Source organism: Salvelinus fontinalis, chromosome 33 (assembly GCF_029448725.1).
Source record: "Salvelinus fontinalis isolate EN_2023a chromosome 33, ASM2944872v1, whole genome shotgun sequence".
NCBI lineage: Eukaryota > Metazoa > Chordata > Actinopteri > Salmoniformes > Salmonidae > Salvelinus > Salvelinus fontinalis.
This window is the reverse complement of record NC_074697.1, coordinates 33742798-33752797: the sequence shown is the minus strand read 5'-3', so window position 1 is coordinate 33752797 and position 10000 is coordinate 33742798. Positions and strand designations below refer to the sequence as shown.

General features: G+C 41.1%; 1 protein-coding gene across 2 annotated transcripts in view; it reads right to left on the bottom strand.

The window, feature by feature from the left end:
* The window catches only part of LOC129832085 (protocadherin-16-like), a 242593-nt gene that overhangs the window by 170684 nt on the left and 61909 nt on the right, over positions 1 to 10000 (bottom strand). The gene's annotated exons all lie outside the window — the stretch shown is intronic.

Below are 10000 nucleotides of genomic sequence, written 5' to 3'. Positions count from 1 at the left end.
GGGTTCTGTATCCATTATGTGACCTGGGATCACTGGTGTGGGTTCTGTATCCATTATGTGGCCTGGGATCACTGGTGTGGGTTCTGTATCCATTATGTGGCCTGGGATCACTGGTGTGGGTTCTGTATCCATTATGTGGCCTGGGATCACTGGTGTGGGTTCTGTTTCCATTATATGACCTGGGATCACTGGTGTGGGTTCTGTTTCCATTATGTGGTTTTGGATCAATGGTGTGGATTCTGTTTCCATTATGTGGCCTGGGATCACTGGTGTGGGTTCTGTATCCATTATGTGGCCTGGGATCACTGGTGTGGGTTCTGTATCCATTATGTGGCCTGGGATCACTGGTGTGGGTTCTGTATCCATTATGTGGCCTGGGATCAATGGTGTGGATTCTGTTTCCATTATGTGGTCTGGGATCACTGGTGTGGGTTCTGTATCCATTATGTGGCTGGGATCACTGGTGTGGGTTCTGTATCCATTATGTGGCCTGGGATCAATGGTGTGGATTCTGTTTCCATTATGTGGTCTGGGATCACTGGTGTGGGTTCTGTTTCCATTATATGACCTGGGATCACTGGTGTGGGTTCTGTTTCCATTATGTGGTCTGGGATCACTGCTGTGGGTTCTGTATCCATTATGTGGTCTGGGTTCACTGCTGTGGGTTCTGTATCCATTATGTGGTCTGGGATCACTGCTGCTCGTTCTGTATCCATTATGTGGTCTGGGATCACTGGTGTGTGTTCTGTATCCATTATGTGGTCTGGGATCACTGCTGTGGGTTCTGTATCCATTATGTGGTCTGGGATCACTGGTGTGGGTTCTGTATCCATTATGTGGCCTGGGATCACTGGTGTGGGTTCTTTTTCCATTTTGTGACCTGGGATCACTGGTGTGGGTTCTGTATCCATTATGTGGTCTGAGATCACTGGCGTGGGTTCTGTTTCCATTATGTGGTCTGGGATCACTGGTGTGGGTTCTGTTTCCATTATGTGGCCTGGGATCACTGGTGTGGGTTCTGTTTCCATTATGTGGCCTGGGATCACTGGTGTGGGTTCTGTTTCCATTATGTGGCCTGGGATCACTATTGTGGGTTCTGTATCCATTATGTGACCTGGGATCACTGGTGTAGGTTCTGTTTCCATTATGTGACCTGGGATCATTGGTGTGGGTTCTGTATCCATCAGAACCTCTACCTACACAGGAACACCATACTGCTACAGGAGAGCTACAGTCTATGAACAGTTACCATACTGCTACATGCTGGCTACAGTCTATAAACAGACACCATACTGCTACAGTCTATGAACAGACACCATACTTCTACAGTCTAGCTACAGTCTATAAACAGACACCATACTGCTACAGTATAGCTACAGTCTATAAACAGACACCATACTGCTACAGTCTATGAACAGACACCATACTTCTACAGTCTAGCTACAGTCTATAAACAGACACCATAGTGCTACAGTCTAGCTACAGTCTATAAACAGACACCATACTACTACAGTCTATAAACAGACAACATACTGCTACAGTCTAGCTACAGTCTATAAACAGACACCATACTACTACAGTCTAGCTACAGTTTTTAAACAGACACCATACTGCTACAGTCTAGCTACAGTCTATAAACAGACACTATACTACTACAGTCTAGCTACAGTCTATAAACAGACACCATACCACTACAGTCTATAAACAGACACCATACTGCTACAGTCTAGCTACAGTCTATAAACAGACACCATACCACTACAGTCTATGAACAGACACCATACTGCTACAGTCTATAAACATACACTATACTACTACAGTCTAGCTACAGTCTATACACAGACACCATACTACTACAGTCTATAAATAGACACCATACTGCTACATTCTAGCTACAGTCTATAAACAGACAGCATAGTGCTAGAGTCTAGCTACAGTCTATACACAGACACCATACTGCTACAGTATAGCTACAGTCTATAAACAGACACCATAGTGCTACATTCTAGCTACAGTCTATATACAGACACCATACTGCTACAGTCTAGCTACAGTCTATAAACAGACACCATACTGCTACAGTATAGCTACAGTCTATAAACAGACACCATACTTCTACAGTATAGCTACAGTCTATAAACAGACACCATACTGCTACAGTATAGCTACAGTCTATAAACAGACACCATACTACTACAGTCTAGCTACAGTCTATGAACAGACACCATACTGCTACAGTCTAGCTACAGTCTATACATAGACACCATACTGCTACAGTCTAGCTACAGTCTATAAACAGACACCATAATGCTACAGTCTATAAATAGACACCATACTGCTACAGGCTAGTCTATAAACAGACACCATACTACTACAGTCTGGCTACAGTCTATAAACAGACACCATACTACTACAGTCTAGCTACAGTCTATGAACAGACACCATACTGCTACAGTCTAGCTACAGTCTATACACAGACACCATACTGCTACAGTCTAGCTACAGTCTATACACAGACACCATAATGCTACAGTCTATAAATAGACACCATACTGCTACAGTCTAGCTACAGTCTATAAACAGACACCACACTGCTACAGTCTAGCTACAATCTATAAACAGACACCATACTGCTACAGTCTAGCTACAGTCTATAAACAGACACGACACTGCTACAGTCTAGCTACAATCTATAAACAGACACCATACTGCTACAGTCTAGATAGTCTATAAACAGACACCATACTGCTACAGTCTAGCTACAGTCTATACACAGACACCATACTGCTATAGTCTAGCTACAGTCTATAAACAGACACCATACTGCTACAGTCTATAAATAGACACCATGCTGCTACAGTCTATAAATAGACACCATACTGCTACAGTCTAGCTACAATCTATAAACAGACAGCATAGTGCTACAGTCTAGCTACAGTCTATAAACAGACAACACACTGCTACAGTCTAGCTACAGTCTATAAACAGACACCATAGTGCTACAGTCTAGCTACAGTCTATAAACAGACACCATAGTGCTACAGTCTAGCTACAGTCTATAAACAGACAACACACTGCTACAGTCTAGCTACAGTCTATAAACAGACACCATAGTGCTACAGTCTAGCTACAGTCTATAAACAGACACCATACTTCTACAGTCTAGCTACAGTCTATAAACAGACACCATAGTGCTACAGCCTATAAACAGACACCTTAGTGCTACAGTCTAGCTACAGTCTATAAACAGACACCATACTGCTACAGTATAGCTACAGTCTATAAACAGACACCATACTTCTACAGTATAGCTACAGTCTATAAACAGACACCATACTGCTACAGTCTAGCTACAGTCTATAAACAGACACCATACTTCTACAGTATAGCTACAGTCTATAAACAGACACCATACTTCTACAGTATAGCTACAGTCTATAAACAGACACCATACTGCTACAGTATAGCTACAGTCTATAAACAGACACCATACTGCTACAGTCTAGCTACAGTCTATAAACAGACACCATAGTGCTACAGTCTAGCCACAGTCTATAAACGTACACTATACTACTACAGTCTATGAACAGACACCATACTGCTACAGGCTAGTCTATAAACAGACACCATACTTCTACAGTATAGCTACAGTCTATAAACAGACACCATACTTCTACAGTATAGCTACAGTCTATAAACAGACACCATACTGCTACAGTATAGCTACAGTCTATAAACAGACACCATACTTCTACAGTATAGCTACAGTCTATAAACAGACACCATACTTCTACAGTATAGCTACAGTCTATAAACAGACACCACACCACTACAGTCTGGCTACAGTCTATAAACAGACACCATACTACTACAGTCTAGCTACAGTCTATGAACAGACACCATACTGCTACAGTCTAGCTACAGTCTATACACAGACACCATACTGCTACAGTCTAGCTACAGTCTATAAACAGACACCATAATGCTACAGTCTATAAATAGACACCATACTGCTACAGTCCAGCTACAGTATATAAACAGACACCACACTGCTACAGTCTAGCTACAATCTATAAACAGACACCATACTGCTACAGTCTAGCTACAGTCTATAAATATACACTATACTACTACATTCTAGCTACAGTCTATAAACAGACACCATACTACTACAGTCTATAAACAGACACCATACTGCTACAGTCTAGCTACAGTCTATGAACAGACACCATACTGCTACAGTCTATAAACATACACTATACTACTACAGTCTAGCTACAGTCTATACACAGACACCATACTACTACAGTCTATAAATAGACACCATACTGCTACATTCTAGCTACAGTCTATAAACAGACAGCATAGTGCTAGAGTCTAGCTACAGTCTATACACAGACACCATACTGCTACAGTATAGCTACAGTCTATAAACAGACACCATAGTGCTACATTCTAGCTACAGTCTATATACAGACACCATACTGCTACAGTCTAGCTACAGTCTATAAACAGACACCATACTGCTACAGTATAGCTACAGTCTATAAACAGACACCATACTTCTACAGTATAGCTACAGTCTATGAACAGACACCATACTGCTACAGGCTAGTCTATAAACAGACACCATACTACTACAGTCTGGCTACAGTCTATAAACAGACACCATACTACTACAGTCTAGCTACAGTCTATGAACAGACACCATACTGCTACAGTCTAGCTACAGTCTATACACAGACACCATACTGCTACAGTCTAGCTACAGTCTATAAACAGACACCATAATGCTACAGTCTATAAATAGACACCATACTGCTACAGTCTAGCTACAGTCTATAAACAGACACCATACTGCTACAGTCTATAAATAGACACCATACTGCTACAGTCTATAAATAGACACCATACTGCTACAGTCTAGCTACAATCTATAAACAGACAGCATAGTGCTACAGTCTAGCTACAGTCTATAAACAGACACCACACTGCTACAGTCTAGCTACAGTCTATAAACAGACACCATACTGCTACAGTCTAGCTACAGTCTATAAACAGACATCATAGTGCTACAGTCTATAAACAGACACCATACTGCTACAGTCTAGCTACAGTCTATAAACAGACACCATACTGCTACAGTCTAGCTACAATCTATAAACAGACAGCACACTGCTACAGTCTAGCTACAGTCTATAAACAGACACCATACTGCTACAGTCTAGCTACAGTCTATAAACAGACACCACACTGCTACAGTCTAGCTACAGTCTATAAACAGACACCATACTGCTACAGTCTAGCTACAATCTATAAACAGACAGCATAGTGCTACAGTCTAGCTATAGTCTATAAACAGACACCATACTGCTACAGTCTAGCTATAGTCTATAAACAGACACCATACTGCTACAGTCTAGCTACAGCCTATAAACAGACACCATACTGCTACAGTCTAGCTACAGTCTATAAACAGACACCATACTGCTACAGTCTAGCTATAGTCTATAAACGACACCTTAGTGCTACAGTCTAGCTACAGCCTATAAACAGACACCATACTGCTACAGTCTAGCTACAGCCTATAAACAGACACCATACTGCTACAGTCTAGCTACAGTCTATAAACAGACACCATACTGCTACAGTCTAGCTACAGCCTATAAACAGACACCATACTGCTACAGTCTAGCTACAGTCTATAAACAGACACCATACTGCTACAGTCTAGCTATAGTCTATAAACAGACACCATACTGCTACAGTCTAGCTACAGCCTATAAACAGACACCATACTGCTACAGTATAGCTACAGTCTATAAACAGACAGCATAGTGCTACAGTCTAGCTATAGTCTATAAACAGACACCATACTGCTACAGTCTAGCTACAGTCTATAAACAGACACCATACTGCTACCATACTACACCATACTACTACAGTCTAGCTACAGTTTTTAAACAGACACCATACTGCTACAGTCTAGCTACAGTCTATAAACAGACACTATACTACTACAGTCTAGCTACAGTCTATAAACAGACACCATACTACTACAGTCTATAAACAGACACCATACTGCTACAGTCTAGCTACAGTCTATGAACAGACACCATACTGCTACAGTCTATAAACATACACTATACTACTACAGTCTAGCTACAGTCTATACACAGACACCATACTACTACAGTCTATAAATAGACACCATACTGCTACATTCTAGCTACAGTCTATAAACAGACAGCATAGTGCTAGAGTCTAGCTACAGTCTATACACAGACACCATACTGCTACAGTATAGCTACAGTCTATAAACAGACACCATAGTGCTACATTCTAGCTACAGTCTATAAACAGACACCATACTGCTACAGTCTAGCTACAGTCTATAAACAGACACCATACTGCTACAGTCTAGCTACAGTCTATAAACAGACACCATACTGCTACAGTCTAGCTACAGTCTATAAACAGACACCATACTGCTACAGTCTAGCTACAGTCTATACACAGACACCATACTGCTACAGTCTAGCTACAGTCTATAAACAGACACCATACTGCTACAGTCTAGCTACAGTCTATAAACAGACACCATAGTGCTACAGTCTAGCCACAGTCTATAAACATACACTATACTACTACAGTCTATGAACAGACACCATACTGCTACAGGCTAGTCTATAAACAGACACCATACCACTACAGTCTGGCTACAGTCTATAAACAGACACCATACTAATACAGTCTAGCTACAGTCTATGAATAGACACCATACTGCTACAGTCTAGCTACAGTCTATAAACAGACACCATAATGCTACAGTCTATAAATAGACACCATACTGCTACAGTCTAGCTACAGTCTATAAACAGACACCATACTGCTACAGTCTAGCTACAGTCTATGAACAGACACCATACTGCTACAGTCTATAAACATACACTATACTGCTACAGTCTAGCTACAGTCTATAAACAGACACCATACTGCTACAGTCTAGCTACAGTCTATGAACAGACACCATACTACTACAGTCTATAAACAGACACCATACTGCTACAGTCTAGCTACAGTCTATAAACAGACACCATACTGCTACAGTCTAGCTACAGTCTATAAACAGACACCATACTGCTACAGTATAGCTACAGTCTATAAACAGACACCATACTTCTACAGTATAGCTACAGTCTATAAACAGACACCATACTTCTACAGTATAGCTACAGTCTATAAACAGACACCATACTGCTACAGTATAGCTACAGTCTATAAACAGACTGTAACGGTCCTGACCTGTTTTATGTTGTTTTTTATGTATTTATGGTCAGGGCATGTGTTTTGGGTGGGCAGTCTATGTTATCTGTTTCTATGTTGGTTTTGGGTTGCCTGGTATGGCTCTTGATTAGAGGCAGGTGGTTTGCGTTTTCCTCTAATTAAGAGTCATATTTAGGTAGGGCGTTCTCACTGTTTGTTTGTGGGTGATTGTCTCCTGTGTCGTGTCGATGTATGTACCATACGGGAGTGTTTGGCTGTTCGTTTTCGTTTCGATGTCGTCTGTTTCCTGTCCGTGAGTTTACGTGTAGTTATGTAAGTTTATGTTCAGGTTTCGTCAACGTCGTTTTCTTGTTTTGTAAATTTGAAAGTGTTTTGTGTTTCGTGTTGCCATCGTCGTATTTATAATAAAGATGGCTTATTTCCCTGAAGCTGCATTTTGGTCTGATGATCCTTCTCTCCTCTCCTCGTCCGAGGATGAGGAGAGAGACAGCCGTAACACAGACACCATACTGCTACAGTCTAGCTACAGTCTATAAACAGACACCATAGTGCTACAGTCTAGCCACAGTCTATAAACATACACTATACTACTACAGTCTATGAACAGACACCATACTGCTACAGGCTAGTCTATAAACAGACACCATACTACTACAGTCTGGCTACAGTCTATAAACAGACACCATACTACTACAGTCTAGCTACAGTCTATGAACAGACACCATACTGCTACAGTCTAGCTACAGTCTATACACAGACACCATACTGCTACAGTCTAGCTACAGTCTATAAACAGACACCATAATGCTACAGTCTATAAATAGACACCATACTGCTACAGTCTAGCTACAGTCTATAAACAGACACCACACTGCTACAGTCTAGCTACAATCTATAAACAGACACCATACTGCTACAGTCTAGCTACAGTCTATAAACAGACACCACACTGCTACAGTCTAGCTACAATCTATAAACAGACACCATACTGCTACAGTCTAGCTACAGTCTATAAACAGACACGACACTGCTACAGTCTAGCTACAATCTATAAACAGACACCATACTGCTACAGTCTAGCTACAGTCTATACACAGACACCATACTGCTATAGTCTAGCTACAGTCTATAAACAGACACCATACTGCTACAGTCTATAAATAGACACCATACTGCTACAGTCTATAAATAGACACCATACTGCTACAGTCTAGCTACAATCTATAAACAGACAGCATAGTGCTACAGTCTAGCTACAGTCTATAAACAGACACCATACTGCTACAGTATAGCTACAGTCTATAAACAGACTGTAACGGTCCTGACCTGTTTTATGTTGTTTTTTATGTATTTATGGTCAGGGCATGTGTTTTGGGTGGGCAGTCTATGTTATCTGTTTCTATGTTGGTTTTGGGTTGCCTGGTATGGCTCTTGATTAGAGGCAGGTGGTTTGCGTTTTCCTCTAATTAAGAGTCATATTTAGGTAGGGCGTTCTCACTGTTTGTTTGTGGGTGATTGTCTCCTGTGTCGTGTCGATGTATGTACCATACGGGAGTGTTTGGCTGTTCGTTTTCGTTTCGATGTCGTCTGTTTCCTGTCCGTGAGTTTACGTGTAGTTATGTAAGTTTATGTTCAGGTTTCGTCAACGTCGTTTTCTTGTTTTGTAAATTTGAAAGTGTTTTGTGTTTCGTGTTGCCATCGTCGTATTTATAATAAAGATGGCTTATTTCCCTGAAGCTGCATTTTGGTCTGATGATCCTTCTCTCCTCTCCTCGTCCGAGGATGAGGAGAGAGACAGCCGTAACACAGACACCATACTGCTACAGTCTAGCTACAGTCTATAAACAGACACCATAGTGCTACAGTCTAGCCACAGTCTATAAACATACACTATACTACTACAGTCTATGAACAGACACCATACTGCTACAGGCTAGTCTATAAACAGACACCATACTACTACAGTCTGGCTACAGTCTATAAACAGACACCATACTACTACAGTCTAGCTACAGTCTATGAACAGACACCATACTGCTACAGTCTAGCTACAGTCTATACACAGACACCATACTGCTACAGTCTAGCTACAGTCTATAAACAGACACCATAATGCTACAGTCTATAAATAGACACCATACTGCTACAGTCTAGCTACAGTCTATAAACAGACACCACACTGCTACAGTCTAGCTACAATCTATAAACAGACACCATACTGCTACAGTCTAGCTACAGTCTATAAACAGACACCACACTGCTACAGTCTAGCTACAATCTATAAACAGACACCATACTGCTACAGTCTAGCTACAGTCTATAAACAGACACGACACTGCTACAGTCTAGCTACAATCTATAAACAGACACCATACTGCTACAGTCTAGCTACAGTCTATACACAGACACCATACTGCTATAGTCTAGCTACAGTCTATAAACAGACACCATACTGCTACAGTCTATAAATAGACACCATACTGCTACAGTCTATAAATAGACACCATACTGCTACAGTCTAGCTACAATCTATAAACAGACAGCATAGTGCTACAGTCTAGCTACAGTCTATAAACAGACACCACACTGCTACAGTCTAGCTACAGTCTATAAACAGACACCATACTGCTACAGTCTAGATACAGTCTATAAACAGACACCATAGTGCTACAGTCTATAAACAGACACCATACTGCTACAGTCTAGCTACAGT